A 17080-nucleotide genomic window follows, 5' to 3' on the forward strand; every position below is an offset into this window, starting at 1 on the left:
GCCCAAGGCCAGAGTGTGTTGCCTGGGATCCAGCCACAAGACAGTCAGTGGCAGTGCCCTCCCTATGCCAAGGCTAGATTGCCTAGGAGTCAGGACACTAAATCAAAGAGAACAAGTTGAGATCAGAGCCTACACAAATCCCCCACATGGGACCATGAAAAATGGAAGTTGCTTCTCTGCTCCACCTGCCCCAGACTGTGGAAGTCCATTCCCCACTGATCCTGGGTGCCAGGGAATGGGAAACCTGAGGCCCGCTTTCATACACTTGTGGGAAGCAGGGTTCTGCTTGAGGCACTGGAGAAGGAGAATGGAAGGAGGGGCAGGTCCCCTACTGCTGAGCCCAAGCAGCAGAAGCTACCTCATGGTGTCCAGGGTCAGGCAGCCTGCAACTGTTACCCTGCACATGCCCAATCTCATCTGATCTTGGAAGCTAAGCAGGGTCAGGCCTGGTTAGTACTTGGATGGGAGACCGCCTGGGAATACTGGGTGCTGTAGGCTTATACCATAGTCTTTCGAGACTGAAGATTGCCAACCATCTGCCTATGAGTGCCTGAGAATAAATGTACAACCCCACTCCTTCTTAGAATCCAGGAGTCTCTAGGTGGTCAAACTGGATAGGAAAGCTCAAGGGACTAGTGCAGATTCTGCTACTAGAAACAGCTTCCATGCAATTCTCCCGTCAGTCACCAGAGGGCCTATTAGGAATTTTGTGTGCAAATGTATGCGAATTGGGGCAGAGTCTTCAATTCTGGATGTCAGAAAACTCTCTGGATCATATTTATATCTGATGCTAGTTGCTTCTTTACTGCCATGTAAAGGGGACTAGACACTTGTGGGCAGTTTCCCAACTTTTAATAAAGTTTTATTCCTGCATAACTGGTGAACAAGCATGAGAACTAGCATACCAGAAACATGCTACAAGACAGACACCTCTACTTCAATCAACCTGAGCTAATGTGCATTTTATTGTGCTGTGCAATATCTCTTAACTATCTCTGCCTCTGAGTATCTGCTATCCCAGTTGCTGCGTTTCTTAACCTGAACAAGATTTGAATATATAACTTAGCAATTTCTCAGGTAATAGTTCTTCAGCATTAATGGTATTTAACATGTTTAATTCAGGTTTTCCTTCTGCTACAACCAAGCTTACCAGCCATGCTTTTCTGCATCCCATGTTCAGCCTCACAAAGACGTCTTTGAGTGGATGTGTTGGGAACTGGCACCTACGTGCTGACGTCCCAGCTTCGGCCACCCTTTGCGAGATGGTGTAGCAGAGGAAATACAATGGGAGCTGCCTGCCGACAGCATTGATCTTATGTTCAACAAAATTTCTCCCAGATGTGGACCAGTGTCAAGGGTGACGGGGAAGCCAGATCCGGATACTGGGGGGATGGGAAAGAATCACAGGGACTGCACAGCCTGGGTTAACAAAATTTCAAACAGAACAGCAATGAGGGCAGAAGTGCAAATGAAGGTCCCAGAGGTCAGCAGACCAGCTCAAACCCAGGGAAGTTGCAAGGAAACGAGAAGGAGGAGGATACAGGTACATACCATAGTTCCCTTCCCCCTCCCCTCTGACATATCTGAGGCACTAAAGAGAGCGGGAAGGCAACAGACCCAAGAAGAGACTCACTGGGTGCAAATGTAAGGCATCTCTCTTGTGCCTTAAACATTCATGACTACAGCCCTGTAATCCAGGAATACGCATGTGACACTTTGCTCTTCAGCATTTTGAACTCCTTTTATTAAAACTATATAGAGCTTTCAAATTGCTTCTTGCTTGCCCCCTGACTTGCCCCCAACTTGGTGTTGGCGATTACCACAGTGATTACTACAGCAATCTACAGATTACTACAGTAATCAACAGGACAAAACAGTAGTGATCACTGATTACTACTGTTTTGTACTGGAATAAGGGTGAGTTGTGGAGAAGGAAGGAAGGTGTTGGGTGCAGACACCCTGGCTATCACAGAGGCAGAAGACGAAATCTTTCTAGTTAGACATGCTCAAAATCATGGATGTTAATGATGCATAAGCGCAGGTTATGACACTCCATTTTTTAGATGCACCCTTCCTCTGAGCAGCTTAGCACAGCATATATATGGGCCTTCTCCCTTCACCCCTGTATTATCCTAACAGAAACTCTGGAAGAAAGGTTAGGCTAGCCCAGGATCACAGAGCTTTCCTGACTGAGTGGGGATTTCAACTGAGTTTGCTCTAGTCCAAGACTTTATCCCCTGCCCCACACTATCTCTGAATAAGCATCATGGATTTTATTCAAGCTTATGTGTACCTAACCTTTCCTGGTGCTTCCCATAGAGTTTTACAGACAGCTCTGTTCAACTGCCATGCAAGCATACGGAGCTGTTGGCAATTCTTTGGCTTGAACAAAATCACATGAGCTTAAGGGAAAGCCTGAGCATATTTTTGGTTGCATTTCAAGGAGCAGAACCTCTGCCAGTTTGAGAACTGAAGGCAGCAGAAGTGTATTTGCCTGCAGGAACTCAGGAAAATGTCATGTACAGCAAACGAGAACAGTCAAAATGTTCTGGGTTTCTTTCGGCTCCAAAACAGCAATTTACTAAACTCTTTTGTTTTTGCAGTTCTACACCAGTTTTGCCCAGCAGTTCTACACCAGGAAAGAACATGAGATTTGTGGCTGGGGAGACCAAATGGCAGAGACAACAGAACTTTCACTGCAAAAAAATCACACGGCGAGTGCTGCGTATTTCACACACAAAGGATTGGACTGCAACCTGGATGCAAATGCCTTGTGGACAACGGACTTGCAAAAAGTCACCTTGGGCAACTGATTGACAGTAGCGTCAGGTCTGAAGAAAGGAGGAACTTCGTCATACAGCCAACAAATAATTCATAGAATTTGCTGTTACAGAATGTGGGGGTGACCACTGCTCTAGGTGGTTTTAAAAAGGGGAGTAGACAAAGTCATCATGGGGGATATGTCTGTCAAAGGCTATTAGCCATAAAAGCCGCACAAAACTTTCTATTGAGAGGCAGTATGCAGCTGAACAACAACTGCTGAGGAGCAACAGGGGAGGGAGGGCTGGTGTCAATGAGCCCTGCTTGCAGGCTGCTTTTGATTGGTTGCCATGGTAAATGGGATTGCTGGGCTAGATGGATCCAGCATGGATGCTTCAGTCTCATCCAGCAGGGTTCTTCTCATGGCCTTACGCTGCTGCTTCTCAACCTCAGTTTCCCATCAATAACTCGGGAATTATAAGACCTTCCTGCCTGCCTACCTTTCAGATTTAATATGAAGGCAAATACAAATATAATCTCCTGCAGAAATGGTGGATGTCCCAGTGGGTTGATTGTTTTGTTGACAGAGGTATTAACGAAATACCTTTTTTAAAGCAATTAATGTAGACGATAATGCAATCTGCCCATTGTAAATTCTATAAGAAGACTCTCAACCTCTTGCGTTCTAGTCTGGATGGCCACCTGTCAGGGAGTCTGCAGGGCTGCCTGCACTGAGGAGTTGGACTAGATGACCTTCCAGGTATCTTCCATTCCATGAATTCACATTATGCCAGCAGTACGATTGGGTTTCTACTCTCTGGTTAACTTATAGCCCAATCCTAACTAACACCCTTCCGATAACACAGCCGTGCCAACATAGCACTGCATCCTATGATGGAGGGAACACTCGTGGAGGTCTCCTCATGCTAAAAGAACTTTTGTTCCCTTACCCTGGGGCAAGCCTTTGCTGCCCAAATGGGTCACCTTGCATCAGCATCAGCCATTTTGTTGGCACAGAAATGAGGAGAGTAAGGGAGAGGGGATGGGATAAGATCCTGGTGCACACTGATGCTGCCAGGATCCATTCTTTCCCTCCCGTGTTCCACCTCCTGCCTGTTCTATGCCAGGAAACTCCCCCATTTCCCCAAGAGAGGGGGAAACTTTTCCCCCCTCCCCACTCTGTTCCCTTCACCGCTTGCCCTCGTGTCGGCAGACCTGCGCTCCTGCGAATAGCTGGTAGCCACTGACACTGACTGATTGCGAGTCACTGACATTGCTACCATTTGCAGTGACTGTTCCAAAATGGATGCCAGCAACATGCTGCGGGCACCACCATAAGCCTACTTATGACAGTGGAACCTCTCTTCTGCTGTCATAAATGTTAATTTGGATCGAGCTGCCAAGGAAATACAAGTGTTTATTCAAGACTGCTGTCCCTTTCAGCCATCACAGAGCCATTTTACTGTGTGACAAGGACTGTGGGGGCTTCTTTCATTCCCCTCCCCACCTTCTTCCCAGAAAGCACATGGTAAGATGGCAGAGCAGTGGAGGGCTGTTTCTTTGGGTCAGCATTTTAAACATTAGCTTGCTCCTGAATCCACCTGCTAAACTTCACCAGCTACAAATATTGTACCTTTCTATTTATTAAATTGCAAGACACTTTAGGAGCTTGGATGATAAGTGGGGCACCAATATAACTAAACTGGCTCACAAGCTTCCTCTATCATTGTCCCCAAACAGTCATTTCATGCCAAATAAGTGGAATGTCAAACCATGTTCCTGCTTCATTTACATGAGTAACAATGTTAATGCTGCTAAGATTTCCACCCCTGCTTGTACATCAGACCCAGTGATGTGAGTGCTCCAAGATTCTCAGAGGGGTTGTGAGAAGATATGGGATTTGAATAAGATATATGAATATCTTTCACAATATTTGCCCATTTCCCCCCCATATTCATCTGGCTTCCAAGAACGCCAATAGAACCAACAGATTCTTCTGATGGAGACACATTCCTTTGGATCAGGAAGTGGACCCTGGAGGTCCTGGGGTGCTTGGTCATAGGCTATACCTTTTGCTTTATTAGGAAAGAGCAATGCTTAGGTATGGGGGGAGGACAAAAGGAGGGCGAGAAATGACAGTAGGAAAACGAAGACAGAGCAGGCTGAAGAAAGAAGCACAATGCGGTAAGATGAAGCAGCAAAAGGGATACAAAGAGAGGAGACTGCAAAGAATAGTGAGACAAAGGAGCTGAGAAAGGATCAGTAAAAGAAGAAATGGATAAAGCAACAGACTCTGAAAAAACAGTGGGAAAAACAGATTTGGCTGGGCATCTGCAGTTTCTCTAGACACAAATTAACTTGCTCCTATTCCCTCCCTGCTTTCTTTCATGATCTCGCCTTAAAATTGCAAGAATGTGGCAGCACCACATCAGCTCTCTGATTTATTAATTCCATCGTATCCTACAAGTCGCCCAAACAAAAGCATCTGTGTTTCCTCTAGAGGAGGCATATGAAGGGCCTCATTCATGCTGGAGGTGGGGAGAGGAGCGACAGATACTGGAGAGCCACCTCACTCTGCGCTCCTTTTCACCTTTGTGCAGATTTGGAAGGGTGGGGGGGATTGAAAAAAGGGGCCCACAGAGATGAAAAAGGCAAGAAAAAGGGGAACAAAGAGAGGAAAACAAGATCAGCCAGAGCTGAGAAAGTCAAGAAAGCTTCTCGGCAAGAGCCCAGCATACTTTAGGTTCAAGTCAACCCAGCAAAAGAGCCATCTTGGTAAAAAAAAAGAAAAAGAAAAAGGCATCACTGGTTTCTTGGATTCTCCTTTACATTTATTTCTCTCCCTCTCTTTTTTAAAAGCACCATAGGGCACCAGGGCAGCGTACATCAACAGCAATGCTAAAATAAATATATATAATAAATCCTATCAATCATAAAAAGTAACTGAAGAACCACAATGAAACGGAACAGGGGCAATTCCATGATGTTTGATCATGAAAATCAACAAAAAATAAAAAGTACTAACACCATTCATGATAGCCAAAACTCAGGGCTGGCCCATCCATGAGGCCAACTGAAGCAGTGGTCTCAGGCAGCAGATTGGTGGGGGAGGCACCCACCTCTGTCTCCCCCACTTGCCTGCTTCCACTAGGAGGAGCAGAGGCTGGCACATCACACGGTAAGGGCAGAAGCAGCATTTGGTACTCTGCCTCAGGTGCCAGGAGGTCTTGGGCCAGCCCTGCTAACACCCATTCTAAGCTGATAAAAGCCACAAGGAGACACTGGGAGGTATTACAAGGCCTGCGAGAACATGAAAGCTCTGTCCTGGTGCCTAAAAGAAAGCAGTGAAGGAGTCAAGTAAGCCGTCTCAGGGAAGAACATTCACAAGTGGGGCACCACAACCAAAAAAGCTCAGTCTTTGCTAGCAGCCACTTGTCTCAGTCTTGAAGGGAGGGATCTGAAGGAGAGCATCAGCAGAGGAAAACACTGTGCGGGCAGGCGGAAATGGAAGTAGGTGTTTCCATATAGATAACTCCTACTACTAAGACTTTCCAAAGTTTCTTATTTCTCCAGCACTGCCACACAGTGAGCGGGCCAAGAGGGTACAGCCCCAACTCCAATGTATCCAATTCAGCCCAATAAATAATTGGCTTCCCTGCCTCCAGTCACTGACTAGTGGGGATGAGAGGACCGCTATTTTCCTCATATTATGTGAGTGGATGCTATGCACTGCCATAGATGAGAGCCAGGATGGTGCAGTGGTTCTGGAGTTGGACTCAGATCTCAAAGATCCAAGTTCAAATCCTTGGGTTCCTTGGGCTTCCTCGGGTTGGTCACTATCTCTTAGCCTAACCTACCCACAGGGTTGCTGTGAGTACAAAAGGAGGGGAGGAACTATGTATACCACTCTGAATTCCTTGGAGGAAAGGTGGTATAGAAATGTGGAAAAAATAGGAGAAATAAATAAAATAAATGAGTGAGAAGTTCCTGTATGCGGGTTGCTTTACAAATTATCTCGTTGAAGTATACAGTTAAGGACCAAACTAGGCTAGACACATAGCATAGCATTTAGCTTCAATTGTTTTTTTGTAAATAAAAGCAGGACAGACTTGGCATTTGACCCCTTTTGTGCCGGTGTAGCATTGCCAGGACATTGTACTGGCGTCTGTGCACTGGTGGCGTGGTGTCAGAATAGGATTGAGCACATGTGCAAGAGACATTTTTAAAGGTTGGATGGCACTTACATGGAATATTTATAAGAAAACACTACAGAACAATACCGGCCTGCTTCACAGGGTTGCTGTAAGAATTACAACAATGCATGTGAAACACTCTGAACATATGAAATTTATGAAAGCGCCAAGTAATCTAACAGCATCATGTGCACCTCTGATGTGCGCCAAGTGGATGTGAGACTATCACACCAAAGAGCCTGGAGACGCTCTCAAAGCACATGGCAAGGGCTCAAATATGCGTTCTCTGCTTAGATTTTGAACTTTCCAGTTGCTTTCCAATAAGGTGGTGCCCTTCCTCAATTTCTGATCCTGCCAACTTCCAAACTGCCTTGAAGTCTCTTGGAAACAGGTGACTGATTTTCTGAGAGCTAGGCAGAAGGAATTTCCTGGCTGATTGATTTTTGGCTTGAAGTAGCCAGCAATTGTGGAGTCTCATCCTAGGAAGGCTGCCAAGCTGGGACAGCATCCAAAGTGGGTGACAGGGGAGGGGGAAGGGGGCGTCCAGAGCGGCATAAGGAGCCGGAGTCCTTTCTGCCTCATGCCTTGAGAACAAATGGAGAGAAGTGTAATAAGCAGGAAGGGGATGCTTATGATTAGAGCAGAAATCAGTATTCAAATTAAGCTGAGGGCTTACTGATTCTCAGGCATTTGCATACACATCCCAGGAAGGACAAGTCAGAAGTCAATGGATATTGTGCCCTGATCTAAAGGGGTTATTTGATACACAGTACATGGCTTTCACCCTCCCTCCTTTCTAGTCAGTGACCTCAGGATTGTTTTGTTTTGCTTTCAGCTAAGGCATGTGTCAATATGAATGAAGGCTAGGGATTTATAGCAGCAAGGTCCACTTTGATTACTACAGAATCAGGGCTATGGTCTGAACTGAAGGCACATGGTGCAACAAGCTTAGTAGGTTTGCAAGGGCGCCCAAGATCTCTTGGCACCCGAGGCCAAATGCAGTCCTCCTTTACTTGGTGATGAACCACTTCTGCTTCCTCGATCGAAAAAGGAAGAGGAGTGTGGAGCAGAAGAGTTATTGTGAAGAAGAGATAAATAGCCTAGACAGCCACCACCCTTCTGACCTCCACACTAACTCTTCTGCTCTGTCCCCCTTTCTCTTCCAACCCAAGAAATGGGAGGAGGAGGAGAATCGGTGGACGGAGGTGAGTGTTTTCTGCCAGTCTGTTGCCTATGCACTCTGCCTCAATTGGTCTCACAGATAGGCTGGCCCTGCAGGCCTCAGCCTAATCAGTGCCTGGATGGGAAACTGCCTGGGACCCCGTGCATGCTGCCTTGAGTTCCACTATGGAAGAAAGGTGGGAGATAAATGAAATAAAATCAGTCTCCATTTGTGAACATGTTATCAAGCACCACATTCACCAGACCACAGTCTTCTATTCATGTTACTTCAACCAGTACTACTACCACCTTCTTGCTGTGCATCACTGATTAGTAAACTCAATGGGCACAAACACAGAAAGAATGAAAAAGCCCCCCACCGCAGGGAACCAATAGCACTATGGTTCTGTTTTACAGACATTGTATTATGAACTGAAAGGAGGGACTCCTTGATGAAATCATCTGATTCTTCCCCAACAGCCAAAACTCATTAAGGGGGAACCAAAGCGTTCTACCTTCTCAGATCAGGTAGCACGATAGATATAATGAATGGAAGTAAATGGCTTTTGTTTCTTATGGTTCTGGGACTTTCACAACATAGAAAAAGTGGGGAAGAAAGCTAAGGAGGAAGGCAGCTGTCTCCATTCAATCTGCTGCCTTCCTGCCCATCTCTTTATCAAGTACACTGGGAAAGTAAACTGCTTGACTGTTCCTTCCAAATTATTCATTTCAGATGTGCTGCTGGTGCCCAGAGCTGTGCCCAGAGCTGGTGAAGATATTTTGTGCTAACTCTTTGTCTGCCCCCGGGCTGAACTTCAGTCCCTTGGGGCAAGGAGTTGGGTTGTTTTTTGTTTTTAAATCATGTCACCTGTAACAAGTCATGGACACTAATGGTACTATGCAGCGATTTGCGGTGCAAGGGTGGAAGGCGAGAGAACTGGCCCACTGGAATCTCTTTGAAAAGTGCCACCACATTGCATTGTGATCATTGCATTGTGATTACAACTCATGTGCTCCAGCTGTTCAGAGAGTGTGGGGTGTGAGTGTTTGCACACTCACAGTTTTGGCACCGGTGCCAGCACTTTACAAAGAACCCCAGTGGGACATCACTGCTTCACCTACTACCCCACCACCACATGTTGCTGCAGCTATAGGCATTTAATAACGAGCCACCAATAGGGAATTGTGGACCTGTGGCCCCCTTCATAGCACTACAATGCGTTGGTGCAAGTGAAGTTTGCCATTAATTGTAATTGACTTATGTTGCAATCCAATGCATACTTACCCGAGAGTAAGACTCATTGAACACAGTGGAACTTACGGCTGAGCAAACCTGAACAGGATTGCACGGTTACTGTCATGAGCCAGGCACCATCTTCCCCTGCCCTAATAATATAGGTTTGGGCTTTTGTTTTAACACACTGCAATATGGATTGACATTAACCTAACAGCTCTAGTCTACTGTGATTGGTATTTCCCAGTCTGCAGCAAGTGTTTAAATTTTACAAACGCCCATTTTTCCCTTTCCATTATATTGCTTCACTGCACATAGGAAGCTGCCAGAACAAGAGCAGTGAAACCAAATACCTGCCTAACTTAAAATACATCAGCATCAAACAGTGGAGCTGGCCTTTGCATTCCCGTGCGGTTCCAGAAACAATGTCTTCAATAGCCTTCACAGCTGATTACAGTCTCCTTTCCAAGAAGCAGCGGGCACCCCAATTTACACACTGAGCAGTTAAATCCAGCTCAGTCCAAATGTTTGTGCTCTCGAGCTGCAGGAAATCTGTTGTGTGCATTGCCGTTTTGCGTGTACGAGTTCTAATAAATTAGGCTTCATTTCTATGTAGAATTGGCAAGCAGCCACAGAAACGGTTAAACCTGCATTATTTTTATGGTCACATGGTTTTTCTTTCCCATTTATTGGCATAAGCCAGTTTTTCCTCCATGAGTACATTCTTCTTGTTTAATTGTAAGCTACCTACCATGAAACTTAGCTATTTTTATTTATTTATTCTCTTGGTTCTGTTGGAACACCTGTACTTTTTAGGTTTTTATAGGCTTCTTTTTTTTTTAAACCAACAACATCAACAGTTGCTTGCCACATAAAAGGCTGAATTGCTCTTATGAATTCTCATGCTGAACCATTCCAGAAGCCCAATTACTTCACAGGCTTCCCTCTTAGTGTCAAATCACATAATCAGTTTTCTGTAGCTAAACAGATACGTACCCATGAAAAGCAAAAGATGAGAAGGCAGCTTGTGGTGAAGAGTGGCTCTGGAAGGAGGTATGTCTGTTTCATGTAACTACATATTACAATGCAAATGAATACAATAGAGCCTTAATGCTAGATTTAAAAGAAAAGCTCTCTAGGAGGGGGGTTATTGAGGGGAGAGAGGCAGATGGGAGAAAAGGGAGCCTTCACCCTTTCCCCTCTCAAGTTGCCTCCCAAGCATCTTTTCCTTGTGAGGCTTTCAAATGTGCATTTGTCTTTGCAAACCAATATTTTCAGCTCCATAAGGAAGCAATTTTCAACTACTGTGCTACGGCACATTGGTGTGCCGCGAATAGTCTGCAGGTGTGCTGCAGGAGACTTGGGGAGGGTCATGCATTAGTAGGGCCCTTGGGGGATGTGAGCCTTCAGCTGTGGAAGTGTGGTGTGCCTTGTCAACTGTAAAACAAAGCAAAACCTGATGGTGTGCCTTGACAATTTTAATGCCTTCTCAGTGTGCCATCAGATGAAGAAGGGTTGAAAAAATCACTGAAAGAAGGGCAAAACCTACTTTTGTGTGCATGGATTGGGGAAATAGCTGGTGGGAAAAGGGTAAAGTACCCCACTGCATCGCCATTCTCCATTGACGCATTTAAAAACATTTCTACTCTACCTTGGCCTCCTAAAAAAATAAGATGCCCAATGGGGCTTTCAACAATTAAAACACAATTAGATTCAATAAAAAGAACAATAAAATCATAGTACAAAGTGGAGTTCAAAAAAAACAAAACCAAACTCAAATCAGAGACCCCAGCCAACAATACAAAAAGAAGGAGAAAATTTGGTTCTAGTTCTATTGGGAGGGTGTTCCAGAGTTGTGATGCTGCTTTGGAAAAGGCCCCTCCCTCTCATTGCTGACAAGTCTGCTTCAGATAGCAGTGGCACACACAGGGGGACCCACCAGAAGACCTCCTATTGAAGCTGTGGGGTTATTATAGAGCTCTGATCCTTCACAGTTCCTACTCTGGTGCAGGGGGAACCTAATACAAGGAGGAACTTACAGGTTGTGGGTCATCTCAGTTCCAGTTTAAGATAAGCCTGTCTTTTCCTTAATGCTCAGACAGTAGTAGCTCTGTGTGCATGTGGAATCCAGATTCAAGCTCTGACATGGTCTCAATTTATTGGGGGTTTGAGCCCACAACTATTTAGCAGTAGAAAGTGTAAGAAGCTGCCTTACAACAAGTCAGACCACTAGTCCATTTCACTCAAGCATTGTCAACACTGATTGACAGGCAACTCTCAAGGTTTCAGGCAAGTAAATTCTCTGCATTACCTGAAGAAGGAACCTAGGAAACTCTACATGCAAATCATGTACTTTACCAGTGAGCTATGCCCCCTTGCTACAGTTACAAAGCATGCTTGTAATGTAACTTTAAATGCTTAAAAGTTACTTTACATGCTTAAAGTAATGTAAAATTTGGCCCTCAAGGTAATTCTTTATGGGTATTTTCACTGTGGCTCAGAGGCACTGATGCAGCAGCCTCCCAAGCTAAACAAAACTAATAGTTTTTTGTCGCAGTATTACAATATTCACACGGCAACAGAGACAAGATTGAAACAAAAGTTTAAGAAGAATTGGGGGGGGGGAGAGAGAGAGTGTGTGTGCTTGTATTATTTCAGAAGAAGGATGGAATTATTATTTTTTTACAAATGAACCGAGTTATTCAATGCAGACTCGTCAGCTAATCTGATAAGCAGTACAGAACTCCAGTGAAACTATAGCTGAACAAAAATAACAGATGCTGGGAATGCCATTTGAAATAAGCAGATGATTATCATAAGTGATGAATCTACCCTAGGATTATGGAGTTCTGGAAAGAAATATTAAAGAGTTACCAGCCAAGGACCCATCAAGCTTGACAGGTGATAGCGTGGGGAGGGATGGAAGGTTTTGGTCTTTTCCCCCAACCCAATTCACCACAGCCCAAACACCTACTCACTACCCCAAGAAGAGAAACTGTTCTCCTTCCTGACCCTCATTCTGCCTACTGCATCTGCCTCAGTGAAGAACAGGTTGGCAGAAATAACCAATGTAGTGTGAAGGATTGATATCTGGATGTAGACAGGTGAGCCTGGGGTTCAAATCCCTGCACCACTGTAAAGTCAGTGGATGACCTTGATCCAATCACCATGTCTCAGCCTAACCTACCTTCAGTAGTGTGGCTAGAGCAGAGCAAAATGGTAAGTAGTGCTGGCTTCTGTATGCAGGAAGTCCCTCCCACTTGCCCTCAGAGCCATTCAGGCAGAAACAGCTGTGCATTGCTGTTGGGGGCTGCAAGTGGGAGGGGCTGCTTGCATTCAGGAGCCTGCACTACTTACCATTTTGCACTGTACAGCCTACCTTATAGGGTTGTTGTAAGGAAAAAATGTGGGGCTAGATCTCATATACTGCCTAGGCTCCTTGGAGGAAGAAGATGAAAATGTATGAAACTAGCATCACCAAGTTCATTGCCACAGGTGGAAGTCAAGTGGGTTCATTCTGATGGTCTCATCCCACCTTGCACTCCTAAATTAGGTTGTATATGACCAGCTCCTCCCCGAGCATGTGCTGCGCTGCAGATGAGAAGCATCTCTCATTCCAGCCATGCGGTGTTCTGTTCTCCGCTCTGGATCTGCTCAGCTGTGAGCAACCACACAAGGCAGGCACTTATAATTTAGAGACATTCCGCCATCATCCCATGTACTATTTATTACCCAGATATCATTTATCTTTAATGTTGAACTAGATAGCCTTTTCTTCCCAGCAGAGCATTTTCCCTTATGGGCAATGTAATAAGTATGGTTTATAGTTGTGACACATCAACATATTTTTGTACATGATGATCTTTAGGATCACATCATACCCCAATCATTTGAGACATTTTTTTTCCACAAGAAAGAACTTCTTCACCACATCCAGTCCCTATCCAGCAATTGAAAAGGAAGCCTGATTCCAAGAGCTTATCCCGAAACACAAACTGATTTTGGTGTGTGAAGCCACCTATGCTTTTTGGCTAAGAAATGGGGCTGTCACCTGATCACACAACCTTTAGTTCATTAGGCATACTCGTTTTAATTAATTAGACCTGCATACATTTGCGTTTGATTAAGTATGTTTCTAAAGCAAATGACAAACTTTTCTTTCTTTTTACATCAGTGATTATAGTGATATGTCACAGTTCACCACATGGTACTGGGCCCCTCTGCCATGTTAACCACATGGCACTGCCCTGGCTGAACTAACTTCATAGGAAGTGGAAATGGCTGCGGCAATGCTGGACTAGTGAGCAAGATGAGGTTCTGCAACTCAAAAGAGACACAGTTCGGAGAAGGAGGATGCAGAGTGTAGCCCCAACTGTGGGGTAAACTACCCATCTATGAGTGCAACTGCTGTCCCTGGTGGCAAAAAAAAAAAAAAGTTGAAAAGCTCTGCTTTGAATGTGCCAGCAAGTGCTATCCCCCACCATGACAGCGACAGACAAATGCCCTTTCCAAGATAGTGCCTAGCACCTGCAGTTGTCAGAAGTTTTTATATTAAAAGTAATTAACTTAAAAAAAAATGTTTCCCAATTATGTTTCTTGGTCTTTATTCAAGACGGTTTACATAGGCAGGCTTTTATTTAAATCCCTTATTAAATAGGGATTTTTACAATTTGAAAGAAGGTTCTTTCTTTCAAGAACCACTACATTCAGGTGTTTCATTCCGATCTGGCTTCACATTCTGGCCTCCATCCTCCCAAGCTCAGAGCAGATGGAATTGCTTGGCTTCAGCTTGTCAGCTGCTCCAAGGTCGCACAGTGCCGGTGGCCTCGAACTGGCGACCTTGTGGATGTTATCTTCAGGCAGACGGAGGCTCTAACCTCTAGACCAGACCTCCTGCCCTTTAAATTAAATTAAATTTAATTTAATTAACCTTTAATTAAAAAGGTTTGCAATTGATTAATCTAATAATGGATTAAAGGTCAGTGCCAGAACTAGGGTCCCTGGGGCAAAACCCGTGTGTCACATCTGTGCCCCCTGTCCCTTGAGTTTGGGCAGCAGGGGACATCTTAGAGGGGTCACTGGGACATAGCAAGCTCCCCTCTCTGGTCAATCCTCCTTTGGCATAAACAGAAAGAGTCACTTGGTGATGCTTTAGGGCAGGGGTCTCCAAACTTTTTGGCCAAAGGGCTGCATCAAATATCTGGCACTGTGTCGAGGGCCGGGGAAAAAAATGAAATATAAAATTTAAATAAACACATTAGAGATGTAACTTAGATGAATGACTGAAATGAAAGAATGAATGGACTCAAATGTCCAGGATTTCTCCAAGTACCAACACAGCCCAAGAAATAAAGCACACACACTTAAATGGACCCCCATTCCCCCACCCCACCAGCACAACTCTGGTTGTGTTTGGTCAACTGGGCCAGAGGCTCTCAGGGGATCAGAGGCTGAACACAGGCCGGATAGAGGCACTCCATGGGCTGCATCTGGCCCCCGGGCCGGGGTTTGGAGACCCCTGCTTTAGGGCAATTTATTTCTGCAAGTGCTTTAACACCCCCAAGCAGTCTCAAGTTCAGTTTCTGGGCTGGGATCAGGGGTCTTCCCATTTCCAGGTCACGTCTGGTGAAGTCATCAGAACACTGTTGGGGAAGAGAGCACTTTGACACCCTCTGGTGATTCAAGTAGGTCTCAGCAGGTGCCCAAGTTCCAGTCGGCTGTTGAGGCCGAGCACATCTGGATCCACTCGAGGGAGTGGGGGGTTGTTGTGCTCTGGCTTGTTTCCAGATGTGGAGTCACTTGGCATGGCCCCACCTCCACAGTCCAGACAGGCTGCAGGTTTGCTGGAAAGTAACTTCCTCAGCACCCAGCCCCACCTCCTCTAGGCCACTGAGACTTCCAGGCTCACCCCAAGCTGCCACAAACCCTTGCGAGGTTTGGGTGGCCCAAGGATGCAGCTGGCCGCAGCAACCCAAGGATGCAGACACCTGGTGTGGCAACACCATGGCACTCCCATTCGCCTCCTGACGTCACTGTCATTGGAACTATGGGTTCATAGAATGTTAGGTTTGGCAGGGATGCTTGAGATTATCTAGTAAAGTTAATCCAATCCCCTGCCTGAGAGCCCAATCCTATCCAATTTTCCAGCACCAGTGCAGCCATAATGCAGCCCTGAGGTAAGGGAACACATGTTCCCATACCTTAAGGAGGTCTTTGTGACTGCCTCCCCACCACAGGATACAGCACATGCCTCACTGGCACAGTTGCACTGGCACTGGAAAATTGGATAGAATTGGGCTCCAAATCTGTAGTTTCACCCCACTGGTTCTAGTCCTATCCTCAGGAGCTACAGAGAGCAAGTTCTCCCCTTCTCCTGCATAAGAGTTAGTCAGTCAGTCCAGGTGGGCCCTCTGCTGGAGGTGAGCCCTTGGAGAGTGCCCCACCTGGCCAATCCCTGACGCCATCCCTATAAAAGGTTGCAATTCTATTAAAAAGACTGGGATGGCCGCCTGTAATTTTGACCCTATGTCACCGAGAACTACCTACATTTTTATTCCACTAGAAAAAGAACTCCACTGAACCTGAAAGCTTGAGAAGCTGGATCAGTGAAACATATCAACTTTACAGATTAATATCTCTGAATGCTCTAAATTATTCAACTGTTATGTATTGTGAAACCTTCACCATGGGGTCATAAAGCATGTGCCGTAACTATGATTCACTCAGGCAGAGGCGGCCCATCCATGAAGCCAAATGAGGTGGTTGCCTCAGGCAACAAATCGGCAGGGCATGGCCACCTCTGTCCACTCACTGCCTCCACTGCTGTCCTTCTTCCACACCCTGGATTGGAACAGGAAGAGGGTGATGCAGTGAAGAAGAAGTTCACTCCTCTTCCACTCCATCCCCTTCTATCTTTTCCAATCCAGAGAAAGGGAGGAACAGAGGTCAATCCATCACACGGTATGGAAGACAGCATTTGGCTTGCCATCTCAAGTGTCAGAAGGCCTTGAGTCAGCCTTGCACTCAGGACAGATACAATGATTAACCATAGTTAAAGAAGTTGATCCTTAGCGATCCATTCCTGGACAGATCTCAAAGGGAGAGAAAGGGTATCCTGCTAGTGCACTGCCATTCTACCTTTTATCACGTTACTTTCTCTGCTACTAGTATTATCAGTACGGTTACCAGATGGAGAGGGAGGCAGAGTGCCTACACCTTTAACCAATGTGTAGAAAAGGGAATTTTGGCAGGTACAGCTCAACAAGGAAGGGTTTAAAAAGCTAAGTCTGCCAAAATTCCTCCTGCTGTACAGTGGTGAAAGGTATAAGCACTCTGTCACCGTTTGTATCTGGTCACCCTAATTAACATTGGACACAACCGATGACTACACAATCTGAATTTCTTCGTATTTTGGAACTTTGTATACACATTTCCAAATACTAGCTGCAGATAAAGAGATTCCTCTGGTTGATCCAAATATCCTTTAGAAGGTAGAATTGCTATTGTGCATTTCTAACAAACACTAACACTGGAGGCCAGAAATTCTGCCCCAACATTATTATAGCCATAAATACACACCAAAAAAAGAGAGACCACAGTGTAGAAAATATCGTGGATATACAAGTTGAAAAAAATTGTGTGTACTATGCACTCCAGTACTAATAAGGAGTTGCATTTAAAGCTGTCCTCCATCAGGAGAAAGAGGGCCCATGGATACAGCTCCAAACATGCA

The 17080-nt window shown here is 45.3% G+C and overlaps 1 pseudogene; it reads left to right on the forward strand.

Annotated features, from left to right (window-relative positions):
* Positions 1-381: 381 nt before the first annotated feature.
* On the forward strand, positions 382-498 carry LOC136646235 (5S ribosomal RNA; annotated as a pseudogene).
* Positions 499-17080: the final 16582 nt, after the last annotated feature.

This window comes from Tiliqua scincoides, chromosome 3, assembly GCF_035046505.1.
Source record: "Tiliqua scincoides isolate rTilSci1 chromosome 3, rTilSci1.hap2, whole genome shotgun sequence".
In the NCBI taxonomy this organism is placed as follows: Eukaryota; Metazoa; Chordata; class Lepidosauria; order Squamata; family Scincidae; genus Tiliqua; species Tiliqua scincoides.